Here is an 18,388-nt window from a genome sequence, read left to right as displayed (position 1 = left end):
GCTTTTTCCCCCAGAGTTGGGGGACTCAATTACTAGGGGTCACGATTTCAAGGTGAGAAGGGAAAGGTTAAAGGGAGATATGCATGGAAAGTTCTTTACTCAGACGGTGGGGAGTGTCTGGAATGCGTTGCCAGTGGAGGTGGCACTATAGAGTCATTTAAAATGTATCTAGACAGATACATGAATGGGCAGGGAGCAGAGAGATACAGATTCTTGGAAAATAGGCGACAGGTTTGGATAGAGGATCTGGATTGGCGCAGGCTTGGAGGGCTGAAGGGCCTGTTCCTGTGCTATAATTTTCTTTTTTCTTTTCCCTTGGGTAGTGGAGTCCAAAACTAGATGCATTGGTTTAAAGTGAGAGGGGAAACATTTAAGAGGAATTTGAGAGATAACTTCACATCATGAATGGTGCTTATACATGATATGAATCAGACCCTTCAGCCCCTCTCATACATGCTGACTAGGTTTCTTAGATTGAACCTGTCCCGTTTTCCTGTGTTAAGACCATATCCCTTTAAGCCTTTCCTATCCATGTATCCATTTCTAAAAATCTTGTAAATATTGTAATTTTACCAACCTCTACCACCAGCTCGTTCCATACACGCACCATCCTCTGTGTGAAAAAGTTGCCCCTTAGGTCCCTTTTAAATCTTGCCCATCTCACCATATACCTGTGCCCTCTAGTTTTGGACTCCCCTACCCTGGGAAAAGCCCTTGGCTATTCACTTTATCTACATATGTCCTATCTACATATACCAATATCCTTTAGGGAAGGAAACGGCTATCTTTACCTGGTCTGGCCTATTTGTGACTCCAGACCCACAGCAATGCGGTTGACTCTGAACTGCCCTCTGGGCAATTGGGGGCAGGCAATAAATGCTGCCTGGCCTTGAATGCCCTCATCCTGTGAATGAATAAAAAGAAAATATACTGATTATAAAGCTTTAGAGACATGGGGCAAGACAAGGCCCTCACAATCACATTGCGAGCTCTTAAGACAACAACACATCCCTTCAATGCAGGTAGACAAGATCATCATTTGAAAAATCTCTACATTGGTCTTGAAATTTAACAGGGCTCTCAGTCTCGTAGCCCTGGGTACCATTGTTATGTACAATAGCCTTGACTCATTAGTTATGCCAATGAAGTCATACTGATGTTCCATGGGACATTAATCTTGTTACACTTGAAGTGTTACTTGAAGCTAAATTCACCAATGCTACAAAAAGAAACAGTCCTACTGCAGCTCTGCAAAGAAGAGAAAGGGGTGAATAAATAATTTCTATTCCAAGATCATTGGGTTCATGAATGAAGGGTCAAAAAGCTAATTTATGTTCTCATTAAGAAGAAAAAATTGAGTGATAGAGGGTAGAACTGTGAATTTTGAGCACTCAAAATTATGGAGAGAATTAATGAGACTGGAAACTCGAGCTGGGATGGAGAAATCAAAGGTCATGATTATAAGATGAAGAAACATGAGTTATACTTCTGTCGGGAGAGGGAACAAAACCTGACCTTCGGCTGCCTCAATTAGAATTAGAACGTTACATGTTGAAGGGATGTTGTCGACAACAAGAGTCTCTTAAAGGGGAAATGTTCCCGAGCCACGAAAGGCAGGAGGAGGATCAGAACTTGTCAGTGTATGAAATGAAGACAAAGGGACAGCATCATTTCATCTCAAAAGCTAGTTGGAAACCGAGGAGCAGGAGTAGGCTATTCAGACAATAGAGCCCATTCTGTCATTCTAGATCACCTACCTTGACAGCATTTTACCGCACTGTTCCCAGTGCCCCTCGAAGTCATTGGTATCTCTAAATGTATCGACCTCTATCTTGAACACATTCAATAATTGAACTTTCAAGACCCTCCGGGGTACAGAATTCCAAACATTCACCACACTCTGAGTGAATAATCTCCTTCTTGTCCCTGTACTAAATGGCTTACCTTTTATTTATTTTTCAATTCCTTCACAGGATGAGGGTGCTGCTGGCCAGGCAGCATTTATTGCCCATCCCTCAATGCCCCCCAGCCCCAGACAGCAGTTACGAGTCAACCACGTTGCTGTGGGCCTGGAGTCACATGTAGGCCAGACCAGGCGAGGATGGCAGTTCCCTTCCCTAAATGACATTGGTGACCCAGATGGGTTTTTCCTGATCATCAGCAATTAATTCATGGTCATCATTAGATTCTTAATTCCAGGTATTTTATTGTATTCAAATTCCACCATTTGCTGTGGTAAGATTCAAACCCAGGTCCCTAGAACAGTAGTTGGGTCTCTGGATTAATAGTCCTGTGATAATACCAGTAGGCCAGCACCTTCCCATATAGACCATGCAGCCCATCAAGTCTATCCCACCATTCAATGAGATCATGACTAATCTGATCATTTTCAATTCCACTCTCCTGTCTTTTCACTAATACCATTGATTCCCTTGTTGATTAAAAATCTCTCTATCTCATTCTTGACTAGAGCCACAGAGGTGTACAGCATGGAAACAGATCCTTCAGTCTAACTCATCCATGCTGACCAGATATCCCAGATAAATCTAGTCCCATCTGCCAGCATTTGGCTCATATCCCTCTTAAACCCTTCCTATTCGTGTTCCTATCAAGATGCCTTTTAAATGTTGTAATTGTACCAGCCACTTCATCTGGCACCACCCTCTGTGTAAAAAAGCTGCCCCGCAGGTCCCTTTTAAATTTTCTCCTCCCACCTTAAACTGATGTGTACTTAATGACCCAACCTCTGTGGCAAAGAACTCCCCAGATTCACAACCCTCTGAAAGACGAAATTCCTCCGCATCTCCATTTTCATAGTGCAACCCCTTATTCTGCGATTGTGAAGCTCTGGTCTTACACTCTGGCACACTATGATGTAGAGATGCCAGTGCTGGACTGGGGTGGACAAAGTCAGTGCCACAAGGCATCAGGTCCAACTGGTTTATTTGAAATCACAATCATTCGGAGTGCTGCTCCTTCGTCGGGTGACCTGACAAAGGAGCAGCACTCCAAAAGAATGCGAGTTCAGATAAACCTGTTGGACTATAGCCTGTCTTGCACTGTAAATACTGGTTTTGCTTTTAATCCCCTTTCTTCCTGCCTCCCAGACTAGCCAATAAAAATCTATTCATAGACATCTGCTGTTGTTGCTAGTTCTGATGGGAAGTGTGCTAGGAGGTACGCTTCCTTCATAAAGGCTCTTGTTGACCAATTTACACCACCCCTAAGACTCCTGCAATTTGCTGCTCAACACATCTATCATCACAACATATGACCAATTGGGGAAGTAAATTGGTTCCTCATTCCTTGATTGACTATTTCATGTCTGAACCCACCAATGCCACCATCACTTTGCTGCCTTCTCCTTATTTCCAATTAATATGTAAAAGTGCTCAATGAAAATTACTAAATAAAATGGTTTTTTGCTTCAGATGATCGTAGTCCCAGGTTTCACAAAGATGTACTGAAGATTCACTTTCAATTTCTGGACTTTCCAGGTCTATCCTCCCAACAAAGAACAAATTACCTGCATTTATCTCAAAACCTTTGTGGCCTCATGGCATTATAGGTGGTACAGTGGTGCCACTGTGGCTCAGTGGTTAGCACTGCTGCCTCACAGGGCCAAAGACCTGCATTCAATTCCACCCTCAGGTGACTGTGCAAACATAGACATTCTCCCTGTGTCTATGTGAGTTTCTTCAGGGTGCTCTCGTTTCCTCCCACAGTCCAAAGATGTGCAGGTTAGTGGATTGGCCATGCTAAATTACCCACAGTATCCACGGATTTGCAAGCTCGGTGGGTTAGCCATGTGCTAGTTAAGGTTACAGGGGTTAAGCCCTTTTGGATTAGGATACTTATGGAAGTGTCAGAGCAGACTTAATGGTTCTTTCCATGTTGGAGGGATTCTACGATCCCAATGTTCTTTACTTTATGAACCACTTGTGAATTATAATTCCAGATGTCATACAGAAAACGCAGAACCTGGTTTGTGCACAGCAAGTTCTGACAACTGTGATTAAAATCTCATGCAATCACTTTCGGTGATGCTGATTGAAGAGTCAATGCTGGCAAGAGGAGGTTTGGTAGTTCAGTTGACTGGTACAGAATACCAACAGTATGGGTTCACCATCAACCTTCTCAACCTCTCCTTCTGCTTCGGGCGTGGTGACCTCAGGTTAAAATACTACCATTTCTCTCTCAGAGAAAATAGGAACTGCAGATGCTGGAGAATTGAGATAACAAGATATAGAGCTGGATGAATACAGCAGGCCAAGCAGCATCAGAGGAGCAGGAAGGCTGACGATTCGGGTCTAGACCCTTCATCAGCTCTAGGCCCGAAATGTCAGCTTTCCTGCTCCTAAGATGCTGCTTGGTCTGCTGTGTTCATCCAGCTCCATACCTCGTTATCTTCACCATTTCTCTCTCTCTTTCTCACGAGAGAGCAGCCCTGTGGTCCGATGGGATTGTGGTAACTACCTTGAAATACTCACCTAGGTGCCAAAGAGAACTCCAGCATTGTTATTCTTCATAATCATGCCATGGGAAGTTTCACATCCACCACAGGGGGCAGCACCTCTGGATAAGCACCACACCAAAACAGTTGGCCTCCCATTTGTTGGTCCAAGAGCACAATTGACGTGAGAGTTTTAAACAGGAGAAACTCAGCAGGCTGCTGAGACTTCCTTCCTGTCCAGTTGTGTGGAGTGAGACAGAGAAATAGAGTTAACGTTTCAAGCCCAGCCTGACTCTTCTTCAGAATGGAGAGAATAACCCACTGACTGCTCAAGTATAGTGCTTTAACGGGCTATTGAGGACCCAGGACTATGTTCCTCCCACTTTTCCTGGAAGACATCGATTTTTCAGCTCAGTGCTAAGTACCGAGCTCAGATTTATTTATCGAGTTCTCACAATCTCAATCCACTGCTTTGAAAATCTATTCCTTTACGCGCCAGCACTTGTTGAACATTCACGTATTGACTTCACACTCAGTCCTGCCATCAGAACATCTGAGCGACTTTTTGCTGTTGCAGAGCCAAGGCCCATAAGGAGAGCATACAGACTTTGCACATCCTTCGATTAACTGTGTCTCTCAGATTGTATCAGGGATCCACCAGAGATTGTTCTTGCAGACAGTCATATATTTGTAGTGATGAGTGTAGCAAATGACCATTGATTTAACAATGTTTCTGATGAGAAGCTGCTGCCGATCAATCAATTTAACTTCCCTGAAATTCTGTTCATCTGCACAGCACGGGATTTGCACAGAATCTCCAGCATGAAAACTGACTGTTTCAGTCCATCATTTGGCCCTTCCCGTCTATTTTGCTCTTCAATACATTCCTTTCCCCTGCGCCATCTATTCTGAGGCATCATCTGACCCTGTCAGTTTGATTTGATATGATTTAGTATTGTTGCATGTACCTACGTACAGTGAAAAGCTGTGTTTTGCATGCTAACAGGACAAATCATGCCTTACGTAAATGCATAATGGAACAGAACTCAGAATAGTGTGGCAGCTACGAGAAGGTGCAGAGAAAGATCAACTTTAATATATGAGAGGTCTGTTCATAAGTCTGATTACAGCAGGGAAGAAGCTGTTCTTAAATCTGTTGATATTGTTATTCAAACTCTTGTGTCCTCTGCTCAAGAGGGTGGAAGACAGTATATCTGAGGTTGGAGAAGTCTTTGTTTTTGTTGGTTGCTTTCCTGAGGCAGCATGAAGTATAGAGAGAGTTTATGGATGGAAGGCTGGTTTTCTTGATGGCCTGGGCCGTGTTCACAATGCTCTGTAATTTCTTGAGGTCTTGGGTTAAGCAGTTGCCTTACCAAGCTGTGATGCATCTGGATGGGGTGCTTTGCATGTGCATCTATAAAAATTAGTAAGAGTTGTAAGAGAATTTCCATAAGACCATAAGACATAGGAGTGGAAGTAAGGCTATTCAGCCCATCAAGTCCACTCCGCCATTTAAATCATGGCTGATGGGCATTTCAACTCCATTTCCCTGCACTCTCCCCGTAGCCCTTGATTTCTTCTGAGATCAAGAATTTATTGATCTCTGCCTTGAAGGCATCCAACATCCCAGCCTCCACTGCACTCTGTTGCAATGAATTCCACAAGCCCACCACTCTCTGGCTGAAGAAATGTTATCTCATTTCCGTTTTAAATTTACCCCCTCTAATTCTAAGGCTGTGCCCATGGGTCCTAGTCTCCCCGCCTAATGGAAACAACTTCCCAGCATCCATCCTTTCGAAGTCATACGTTATCTTGTATGTTTCTATTAGAGCTCCCCTCAACCTTCTAAACTCTAATGAATGCAATCCCAGGATCCTTAGCCGTTCATCGTACGTTAAACCTACCAATCCAGGGATCATCCGTGTGAATCTCTGCTGTTCCTTCCTGAGGTATGGGGCCCAAAATTGGACGCAGTATTTTAAATGGGGCCTAACTAGAGCCTTATAAAGCCTCAGAAGCACATTACTGCTTTTATATTCCAACTCTCTTGAGATAAAGGACAACATTATATTTGCCTTCTTAATCATGGACTCCACCTGCAAGTTAACTTTTAGAGAATCCTGGACCAACACTCCCAGATCCCTTTGTACTTCTGCTTTACGAATTTTCTCACCGTTTAGAAAACAGTCCATGCCTGGATTGTTTTTTCCAAAGTGCAAAACCTCACATTTGTTCACGTTTAATTTCATCAGCCATTTTCTGGACCACTCTCCTAAACTGTCTAAATCTTTCTGCAGCCTCCCCACCTCCTCAGTATGACCTGCCTGTCCACCTAACTTTGTATCATCGGCAAACTTCGCCAGAATGCCCCCAGTCCCTTCATCCAGATCATTAATGTATAAGATGAACAGCTGTGGCCCCAACACTGAACCCTGCGGGACACCACTCGTCACTGACCTTCTTCATTGTTTGCTACAACTGCCTATCTATTTTTATTGACTGGTGTATAAGAATGCCCAGATCCCTTTCTATATCCGTGCTTCCCAATATACCACCATTAAAATAATACTCATCCTTTCTGTTTTTCACACCTAAGTGTATAATTTCATATTTACCGACATTGGACTGCATCTGTAACGGCCCATGCCTACAACCTCCATGTTCTCCCTTTCTCTCTTTGTCACATCCTTTAACATGGTTCATGAAATCTACTACTTTGATCAAGCATTTCATCACCTGTCACTTTATGGGCTTCAGTGTCAAACTTTGTGTGTTGTCACCCCCTTGAAGCATCTGGGAACAATACACTGCATTCAAGGCGCTATATCAATGCAACTTGCCGTTGTTATTTGTTGGGCAGCTGAATGTAGAAAGCTCTATTTAAAACAGTACAAGTTTGGCCTCTCCCGGTGTCCTTGCCAACATTTATCCCTGAACTACAACGACTAAAACACATGATCTACCTCATTACAGTCAGCAGCATCTTTCAGTGCATTCTGTGCAAGCTGCCGAGCTTGATATTAGTCTATTGACTGCGTTTCAGAAGGCAGCAGCTCTATTGGGTGCAAAGTGCTTTGTAAAGTCCTGAGGATCAGAGAGATATTGTAGGAACGTGAGATGGCCACTTGGTCCTTCTAGCCTGCTCCACCATTCAATAAGATCACTGCTGACCTGATTTTAACCTCAATTTTGCATTCGGGCATTCCTGTGATAATCTTTCACCTTCATTTGTGGTATCTTCCTGTGTGGTCATGTTGATTTCCATCATGACATCTTAGGGGGTGTCAGGTGCTTTGGGATATTAACGTTGTGAAATAAATACTTTTGGTCTTCTGGACTGGATTCCCAGGACCCATATTGCAGAGTTTATGATTATGGCAGAATACTTACAGAATACTGAATGGCCTGGTCAAAGTGGATTTTGGGAAGATGCTTCCATTGAGAGGCGAGGCGAGGCGAGACGAGGACCCAAGGGCACAGCCTTCGAGTAAAGGGAAGACCTTTTAGAACGGAGATAGGAAGAAACTTCTTCAGCCAGAGAGTGGTGAATCTATGAAATTCACTGCCACAGAAGGCTGTGGAGGCCAGGTCATTCAGTAGTTTTAAGACTGAGATAGATAGGTTCTTGATTATCAAGGGGTTCAAGGGTTACGGGGAGAAAGCAGAAAAATGGGGTTCAGAAACCTATCAGCCAGAATTGTATGGTGGAGCAGACTCAATGGGCTGAATGGCCTAATTTCTGCTCCTGTGTCTTAAGGTCTTATGAACACGCAACTTCATTCATCAATATCTAATCTCTCAGGTCTTAAATTTTCAGTGAGATCACCATCGGCTTCTCTCATTCAGTCTCAATTGTTCAGCAATTTTGCGACCAATTCTGAAACAGAAAGACGTGTGCTGTAGATCGTCATGTATATACTTCTGTCTTAATTTCTTCACAGTATCAATGGAGCTTTAGTGCTGACACACTCTATGTTGACAACAAACCTCCTAAGTTATCAAGCATGCTGTAGACATGTTATGCCTTTTGCGAATTCTCAAGGCAGTAGGGTTATTTTCAACCATGCTGTTAATTAATACCTTGCCAGTTCATTAGTAATCCTCGTCAGTGCTGTAAATTAGCTTGTACGATTGGGAAAGGATGCTCAATGTGATTCCTCAATCACGTTCGAAGGAAATATTGGAGCTGAGCAGAAAGAACGGATCTTCTTACATTAGTCTTAGCAGCCCAGTCCTGCCCAGGAAAGAAAATGTTATCTTATTGAACAAAGAAGTTAATTAGAGTGCCAATTTCTTTTTGTTGTAGAACTTTTGAATTGGAGGTGCTTAATAGCATAGCTAAGGTAATAACATTTATTGCATTGTCCCATGGTTGACATTATTAACACAATCCATTGTTTTGCTAGCAATCAATGTATTACCCAAAATTACTGATTATCCTAAATTGAAATTGCCAGAATGAGCCCAGCTCCAATAGTACTCGGAAAGCTCAACAGCATTCAGGATGAAGCAGCCCACTTGAACGTGTATTGAACCAGACCAGACCCCCTCAAAATATTCTAAGAAGGTAGCTAGACCTTAAATTTTTCATATCTTAAAGGAAAATGTGAAGTGCTGTATTCTAGATGCAGTTCAACTGGTCAAACTACTCGTTGTTAAGAACATAATTTATTCAAGCACTCTAGTTAAAATACAACAAAAGAACGAGGAACTTAGAATAACCTAACTCTATTGGAAAACTTAACAGAATAATAGTTCCAGCATCTATAACCAATTAACTGTTCCAGGTAGTAACATCCCATAAACGCACCTCTTGGCAAAAAGGCAAATTCAGAAATTGGAGTTTCTCACATGTAACCCAGCAGCAGAGAGATAAAAACAACATCAAACAAAGACTCGGAAAGAACAACAGCCAGTTGATAGTTATTGCAGTTTCTAACTCTTTGGGGGCAGCAATAACAACTACAGCAACATTTCAAAGCTAAGGAAGTTAAAACTCGAAATTGTGTTCTGTGAGAGCTAGCCACACCCAGCCAGGCTGCTCCTATTGTTCCAACTTTAAAATAAAAGTCCAAGGTCTCCCAAGCAGTTTACTTTAGGCGACTCCACTAGACAGCTTGATACCTCTGCCCTAAAACCCCTCTTCAAACAGAAAGGACAAAATACGCCCCTTAACGCAATAGCAACATCACAACTGGCATCATATCATAATTTACTTCCTCCAACACTGATGCTCAGTAGCAGCCATTGTACCATCTACAGATGCACTGCAGAAATTCATCAAACCTCTTTGAATAGCAGCTGCCAAACCCATGACCAATGCCATCCAGGGAGTAGATACATGGGAACACCACCAGCCACAAATTCCCCTCCAAACCACACCCCATGCTGACTTGGAAATGTGTCACTGTTCCTTCAGTGTCACTGGGTCAAAACTGTAGAGCACACTCCCCACCAGTAATTGGCTCACCAGCATTTCCTCATGCGCAATTAGAATTGGGCAATAAATGTTGTCTTGGCCAGTGCCATCTACATCCTACGTGTTGGATAAATGAAAGTGTCAAATCAGCAGAAACCTGCAGATTTAGCACCTCGGTGCTGATTATTTTCTTTATCCTATATCCAGATTTTTATTGGCTTCAGCCTTCATCATCTGCCAAGTTCGTGTCACCTTGGTCCCAGATCATTGGCCTGAGCTTCTAAGTCACTGGTTTGGTGACATTGTCACTGTCTTCCCCATGTAATATTTCCATAAAGTACTATCCCTGGAGCAGAGTGTGAGAGTTTCAGACACTGATGTGGTGTGGGGATGCCATTCGCACATAGTGATAGCTTGCAGAAGGGCTCAGGGTGAGAGAGAGAGAAGGGTCACACAGTATTGGGCACTGCAGTGGTGGTCCTAGTTTAGAAAGTGCAGAGGTAGATGGCAAGTCTTCTGCCCACGGAGAGAAGTCCACTCACTCATCTTCCTCTCCTTTCCCAGGAGCTGTTATCACTCTCCCAGGCCCCCTGATTTCCTCCCATTCCTCTACCAGACCACAGAAAGACCCAAGCACCTCTGTTCCCCTGATGATTTTTATTCAGCATCTGCCAGGGGCAAACAACAAGGAACTCTTTCAATGCTGAATTGTAGTGCTCAGAGAATTTGCAGAATAAGCATTGGGATCTTCTTTGGTGTAATCTTGACCAGATTCCCAAAGGATTCCTCATATTTCAGAGGCCCTCTCCATGGTTCCACCATGCAAAATGACGAATATCCCTTCAAATTAAACTCATCGATGTGTTTAATCCCAAGCAGTTGGCTGCTTTTTGGAGAGGAGGTTAGTTGAACCAGGAATCACCACAACACCTGTTTAAATCAGCTCAGTTCACCGAATATCGGAATCGACGTTGCTAGTTACCATTACCAAAATGGTGTCCTGCCCTAGAAATGGGGGCTAATGTGGTGCTCCTATTCAACACCCAATCATACCCACCTTGGAGAATAGCTGGTACCTGAATCTGCTTCTGAAAATTGCCCCCTCTGTTTTAATCCTTTTCCTTAAATAGCTGACTATTTTACCATTTTTAGCGATCCCTGTGTTTGGTTTCATTATTCCGCAACTTGTGGGTTGGTTGTTCTAACTTTGCCATGGAGGGTGAGCACTCTGTGTGATGTGTTTGCGGGTGCTGGGGTGATAACACTAGCTCAGAACCATCGATGTGGGACGTGTGTGCACGGCGAACCATATGGGTCCCAACCCGAAACGTCAGCTTTCCTGCTCCTCTGATGCTGCCTGGTCTGCTGTGTTCATCCAGCTCCACACCTTGTTATGCTCAGGAGTAGAAAGCGTTTCGGGATTATTTGTATCTGAGGGTGCAGATGAGTTTGTAGACTTGCTCGCTGAGCTGGTGTGTTTGATTCCAGTCGCTTTGTTACCCTGCTAGGTAACCTCGTCAGTGTGCCCCTGATGGTGTTCTCTCCCCCTTTATTTATTTGACTCGATTTGCTGAGCTGGTTGGCGTTATTTCTGGCTCGGTGAAAAACAGAACTGGACATGATACCAACCACCCCAGCAAACCGAGGCGTATAAATCACAAGATAATAAAATGTGAGGCTGGATGAACACAGCAGGCCAAGCAGCATCTCAGGAGCACAAAAGCTGACGTTTCGGGCCTAGACCCTTCATCAGAGAGGGGGATGGGGAGAGGGAACTGGAATAAATAGGCAGAGAGGGGGAGGCGGACCGAAGATGGAGAGTAAAGAAGATAGGTGGAGAGAGTGTAGGTGGGGAGGTAGGGAGGGAATAGGTCAGTCCAGGGAAGACGGACAGGTCAAGGAGGTGGGATGAGGTTAGTAGGTAGATGGGGGTGCGGCTTGGGGCGGGAGGAAGGGATGGGTGAGAGGAGGAACCGGTTAGGGAGGCAGAGACAGGTTGGACTGGTTTTGGGATGCAGTGGGTGGGGGGGAAGAGCTGGGCTGGTTGTGTGGTGCATTGGGGAGAGGGGACGAACTGGGCTGGTTTAGGGATGCAGTAGGGGAAGGGGAGATTTTGAAACTGTGAAGTCCACATTGATACCATTAGGCTGCAGGGTTCCCAGGCGGAATATGAGTTGCTGTTCCTGCAACCTTCGGGTGGCGTCATTGTGGCAGTGCAGGAGGCCCATGATGGACATGTCATCTAGAGAATGGGAGGGGGAGTGGAAATGGTTTGCGACTGGGAGGTGCAGTTGTTTGTTGCGAACTGAGCGGAGGTGTTCTGCAAAGCGGTCTCCAAGCCTCCGCTTGGTTTCCCCAATGTAGCCACACCGGGTACAGTGGATGCAGTATACCACATTGGCAGATGTGCAGGTGAACCTCTGCTTAATGTGGAATGTCATCTTGGGGCCTGGAATAGGGGTGAGGGAGGAGGTGTGGGGGCAAGTGTAGCATTTCCTGCGGTTGCAGGGGAAGGTGCCGGGTGTGGTGGGGTTGGAGGGCAGTGTGGAGCGAACAAGGGAGTCACGGAGAGAGTGGTCTCTCCGGAAAGCAGACAGGGGTGGGGATGGAAAAGTCTTGGGTGGTGGGGTCGGATTGTAGATGGCGAAAGTGTCGGAGGATGATGCGTTGTATCCGGAGGTTGGTAGGGTGGTGTGTGAGAACGAGGGGATCCTCTTAGGGCGGTTGTGGCGGGGGCGGAGTGTGAGGGATGTGTTGCGGGAAATACGGGAGACGCGGTCAAGGGCGTTCTCGATCACTGTGGGGGGAAAGTTGCGGTCCTTAAAGAACTTGGACATCTGGGATGTGCGGGAGTGGAATGTCTTATCGTGGGAGCAGATGCGGCGGAGGCGGAGGAATTGGGAATAGGGGATGGAATTTTTGCAGGAGTGTGGGTGGGAGGAGGTGTATTCTAGGTAGCTGTGGGAGTCGGTGGGCTTGAAATGGACATCAGTTACAAGCTGGCTGCCTGTGATGGAGACTGAGAGGTCCAGGAAGGTGAGGGATGTGCTGGAGATGGCCCAGGTGAACTGAAGGTTAGGGTGGAAGGTGTTGGTGAAGTGGATGAACTGTTCGAGCTCCTCTGGGGAGCAAGAGGCAGCGCCGATACAGTCATCAATGTAACGGAGGAAGAGGTGGGGTTTGGGGCCTGTGTAGGTGCATAAGAGGGACTGTTCCACGTAACCGACAAAGAGGCAGGCATAGCTGGGGCTCATGCGGGTGCCCGTGGCCACCCGCTTAGTCTGTAGGAAGTGAGAGGAATCAAAAGAGAAGTTGTTGAGGGTGAGGACGAGTTCAGCTAGGCGGATGAGAGTGTCGGTGGAGGGGGACTGGTCGGGCCTGCGGGACAGGAAGAAGCGGAGGGCCTTGAGGCCATCTGCATGCGGAATGCAGGTGTATAGGGACTGGACGTCCATGGTGAATATGAGGTGTTGGGGGCCAGGGAATTGGAAGTCCTGGAGGAGGTGGAGGGCGTGGGTGGTGTCACGGACGTAGGTGGGGAGTTCCTGGACCAAAGGGGAGAAAATGGAGTCCAGATAGGTGGAGATGAGTTCAGTGGGGCAGGAGCAGGCTGAGACGATGGGTCGACCAGGGCAGGCACGTTTGTGGATTTTGGGAAGGAGATAGAAACGTGCCGTGCGGGGTTGGGGAACAATGAGGTTGGAGGCTGTGGGTGGGAGGTCCCCTGAGGTGATGAGGTCGTGAATGGTGTTGGAGATGATGGTTTGGTGCTCGGGTGTGGGGTCATGATCGAGGGGGCGGTAGGAGGTGGTGTCGGAGAGTTGGCGTCTGGCCTCGGCGATGTAGAGGTCAGTGTGCCATACTACCACTGCGCCACCCTTGTCTGCGGGTTTGATGGTGAGGTTGGGGTTGGAGCGGAGGGAACGGAGGGCGGCCCGTTCTGTGGGGGAGAGGTTGGAGTGGGTGAGAGGGGTGGAGAGGTTGAGGCGGTTAATGTCTCGACGGCAGTTGGAGATGAAGAGGTCGAGGGAGGATAGGAGGCCTGGGGGTGGTGTCCAGGAGGAGGACTTGTGTTGGAAGTGGGTGAAGGGGTCAGTGGAAGGAGGGTTAGGTTCCTGGTTGAAGAAGTAGGCATGGAGGCGAAGACAGCGGAAAAACTGCTCTATGTCCGACCGTGACTGGTATTCGTTGATGTGTGGTTGTAGGGGGACAAAGGTGAGCCCCTTGCTAAGGACTGACCGTTCGTCCTCAGTCAGTGGGAGGCCTGGGGGGATGGTGAAGATGTGGCAGGGCTCAGTGTGGCTGTCTTCTCTGGGGTTGCTGGCTGTGGAGGTTGTGGGCGGAGCGATGAGGTCGTCGGCCATGGGCGGGGTTCCGTTGGCCGTGGGCGGGGTTCCGTCAGCGTCGACCGTGGGCGGGGTTCCGTCGGCGGTTGGAGGATCGGGGTGGGCGGCAGCAGCTGCGGTGAGGGTGGTGTGTCGGGTGTTGTACCTGGACGTGGAGGTGGTGACTGCAGCAGCGGTTCCGGAAGTTCTGTGGCCGGCGGAGGCGGATGTGACGTCATCGGTGGGGTCTCTAGCCGTGTCCTCATGGTCAATGGCGGCGGGTGCATGGTGGGGGAGGGGCAGGGACAGAGTCGGGATTTGGGAGGCGCAGGAATCCTCTTGTGGGTGGCAGGGGCCCGTGAGTTGGTTGTACTTACGATTTTTGGTGTCCAGTAAAGCTGAGTGGAACTGGGTGTTCAGTCTGTGGATCCTGCAGAGGATAAAAAACAGCAGGGGTCCTTTGCAGGTCTGGGAGAGGGAGGCTCTGAGCTGGGGCAGGCTGGATTGCAGTGCCTGGAGGTGCCGGCGCATGGCTGCGAGTGTCTGTTTCAGGACTCGCAGGGAGAAACGCTTCTGAAGGGTCTGAATATTCTGGGTGTAGAGGTGGTCACGGTTGGGGCCAAATTGGGAAGGCTGAAATGTGGACTGTAGTCCCTTGGGGATGATCTGGTTCCGTAGGCAGGTGCTGAGGAAGATGATGTGGCTGTGGTACCTGGTTTGCTTCAGGACATGGTCGAGCAGTTTCAAGGCCAAAGAGATTACAAGAGAATTGCAATGGGTGAGAGATTCCCTGAGGTTGGTCCGGAGGGAGGAGGGTAACTTCTTCAGGTTAGGCATCCCTGGAAGAGGCTTCGCAGTGAGGTTAAAATAGTATCAGAGATAATGGGAACTGCAGATGCTGGAGAATTCCAAGATAATAAAATGTGAGGCTGGATGAACACAGCAGGCCAAGCAGCATCTCAGGAGCACAAAAGCTGACGTTTCGGGCCTAGACCCTTCATCAGAGAGGGGGATGGGGAGAGGTAACTGGAATAAATAGGGAGAGAGGGGGAGGCGGACCGAAGATGGAGAGTAAAGAAGATAGGTGGAGAGAGTATAGGTGGGGAGGTAGGGAGGGGATAGGTCAGTCCAGGGAAGACGGACAGGTCAAGGAGGTGGGATGAGGTTCGTAGGTAGATGGGGGTGCGGCTTGGGGTGGGAGGAAGGGATGGGTGAGAGGAGGAACCGGTTAGGGAGGCAGAGACAGGTTGGCCTGGTTTTGGGATGCAGTGGGTGGGGGGGGGAAGAGCTGGGCTGGTGGTGTAGTGCAGTGGGGGGAGGGGACGAACTGGGCTGGTTTAGGGATGCAGTAGGGGAAGGGGAGATTTTGAAACTGGTGAAGTCCACTAAGAGGATCCCCCTCGCTCTCACACACAACCCTACCAACCTCCGGATACAACGCATCATCCTCCGACACTTTTGCCATTTACAATCCGGCCCCACCACCCAAGACATTTTTCCATCCCCACCCCTGTCTGCTTTCCGGAGAGACCACTCTCTCCATGACTCCCTTGTTCGCTCCACACTGCCCTCCAACCCCACCACACCCGGCACCTTCCCCTGCAACCGCAGGAAATGCTACACTTGCCCCCACACCTCCTCCCTCATCCCTATCCCAGGCCCCAAGATGACATTCCACATTAAGCAGAGGTTCACCTGCACATCTGCTAATGTGGTATACTGCATCCACTGTACCCAGTGTGGCTTCCTCTACATTGGGGAAACCAAGCGGAGGCTTGGAGACCGCTTTGCAGAACACCTCTGCTCAGTTCGCAACAAACAACTGCACCTCCCAGTCGCAAACCATTTGCACTCCCCCTCCCATTCTCTAGATGACATGTCCATCATGGGCCTCCTGCAGTGCCACAATGATGCCAACCGAAGGTTGCAGGAACAGCAACTCATATTCTGCTTGGGAACCCTGTAGCCCAATGGTATCAATGTGGACTTCACCAGTTTCAAAATCTCCCCTTCCCCTACTGCATCCCTAAACCAGCCCAGTTCGTCCCCTCCCCCCACTGCACCACACAACCAGCCCAGCTCTTCCCCGCCACCCACTGCATCCCAAAACCAGTCCAACCTGTCTCTGCCTCCCTAACCGGTTCTTCCTCTCACCCATCCCTTCCTCCCACCCCAAGCCGCACCCCCATCTACCTACTAACCTCATCCCACCTCCTTGACCTGTCCGTCTTCCCTGGACTGACCTATCCCCTCCCTACCTCCCCACCTATACTCTCTCCACCTATCTTCTTTACTCTCCATCTTCGGTCCGCCTCCCCCTCTCTCCCTATTTATTCCAGTTCCCTCTCCCCATCCCCCTCTCTGATGAAGGGTCTAGGCCCGAAACGTCAGCTTTTGTGCTCCTGAGATGCTGCTTGGCCTGCTGTGTCCATCCTGCCTCACATTTTATTATCTTGGAATTCTCCAGCATCTGCAGTTCCCATTATCTCGTATAAATCACAAACGGGACAGAACATCAGCGCTTCACTGCGGGCGCACGGCCGCTGTTCCCTAGCAGGGTAACGAAGCGTCTTTAATCAAGTACAGTAGCTTGGCGAGCAAGTCTACAGCCTCATGCTCAGGGGTCAGATGATCTTTAGTGAAGCACGTGAGACCCCGAGGGGCACTGACAGAATAGATACTGAAAGGATGGGCAGGATTAGCATGAGCGGACGCTGTTTCACAATCAGGGGCCTTCCTTTAAGATGGAAATAAGAATTTGACTTCCTGCGAGAGTTGTGAGCGTTTGGAACTCTCTGCCCCAGGAAACATTGCAAGTAGGGGCATCGAACACATTCAACACAGTGATTGGTCAATTCTTGACCAATGAGGCAGTCAGAGGAGACGTGGAGTCACGAGTGTGCAGAGCTGGGGCCACAAACAGATTGACCGTGAACTTATTGAATGGGAGTTCAGGGCTGAGTGTCCCATTCCTGCTCCGAGCTCATGGCTTTACAATTGCTGAGGTGGACTGCTGCGCTGATTCTTTCTGAGGCTTCAGGTAGATTGCTATCTCATTGGATGCTGAGCCCAATGTCTGTGTGATGCTACTTCAATCAATCGAAGCGACATGCTGCATACTGTATCGTTCGGAAACCAACATGGAGCACACATGTCTATAAGAATGAAACTTTCTGTCACCCATTTCCTCATCCTTGGGTTGAGCATGGATACATTAAAGAGGAGGTTTGTGAGAGAGAAGGGATTGGGAGGATGAGGTGGGAGGTAAGACGAGGTTCACGTAGAATCTAAACAGTGACGTGGACCAGTTGACCTGAATGGCCTGCTTCTGTGCTGTAAATCTGATTTAATACAATTAATAGATTGGCATAGCACTGGAAAAGACTATTCAGGCTATGAGTTCCTTTCACCATCAAGAACTGAACTAATTCCCTTTGGAAGTGAGAATTAAGTCTGTTTCCACCGCCCATCATTCCAAATGAATCAGATTCAGAATTAGAACCCTCACAGTGTGGAATCAGGCCATTCAGCCCAACAGCATCCCACCAGACCCCATCCCCCTCCCCCCCCACCCTGTAACACACTTCGTCTGTACATCCCTGAACACTGCGGACAATTTACCTGAGCAATGATTGCTCGAGAAAGATTTATTGAATCTGGCTTCCTTCTGGTTATTGATCCCTCATCCACTCGTCCGAGTTTCCCTTTATTTACTCTGTCCAAGTCCTTTGTGATTTTAAACTTGGTTAAACCCCTCTTGGCCTTCTTGTTAACTCGGGGCAGCTCAGTGCATGGACTGTAATAATCTTCAAACATCACTCTTCGCCATCACATTCCCTATTAATGTTACACACCATCACACCAGCAACATTACCCAAAGGTGTAAGTTCTCCCAGCTAGAAGGACAAGGGCATCAGAAACATGGGAACACCACCCCCTGCAAGTTCCCCTCCAAGCCACTCACCATCCTGACTTAGAATTAGCTTCATTGTCATGTGCACTCACATGAGTAACAGTGAAAGGTTGGCACGTTGCCACTTACAGTGCCAGCTTCGGTGCAAAGTTACCTGGTACAGATTCTTGATAACAAATTCTTGGTAATACATCACCATTCCTTCAATGTCATTGGGACAGAATACTGGATTCCCTCCCTGGACCAACCTATACCAGGTGGACTGCAGTGGTTCAAGT

At 47.6% G+C, this 18,388-nt stretch overlaps 1 protein-coding gene across 32 annotated transcripts in view; it reads left to right on the top strand.

Annotated features, from left to right (window-relative positions):
- nrxn3a (neurexin 3a) overlaps positions 1-18,388 on the top strand; it is a 2,036,587-nt gene that overhangs the window by 1,402,175 nt on the left and 616,024 nt on the right. The gene's annotated exons all lie outside the window — the stretch shown is intronic.

This window comes from Stegostoma tigrinum, chromosome 10 (genome assembly GCF_030684315.1).
Source record: "Stegostoma tigrinum isolate sSteTig4 chromosome 10, sSteTig4.hap1, whole genome shotgun sequence".
Taxonomy (NCBI): domain Eukaryota; kingdom Metazoa; phylum Chordata; class Chondrichthyes; order Orectolobiformes; family Stegostomatidae; genus Stegostoma; species Stegostoma tigrinum.
This window is presented reverse-complemented; position numbering and strand designations above follow the sequence as displayed.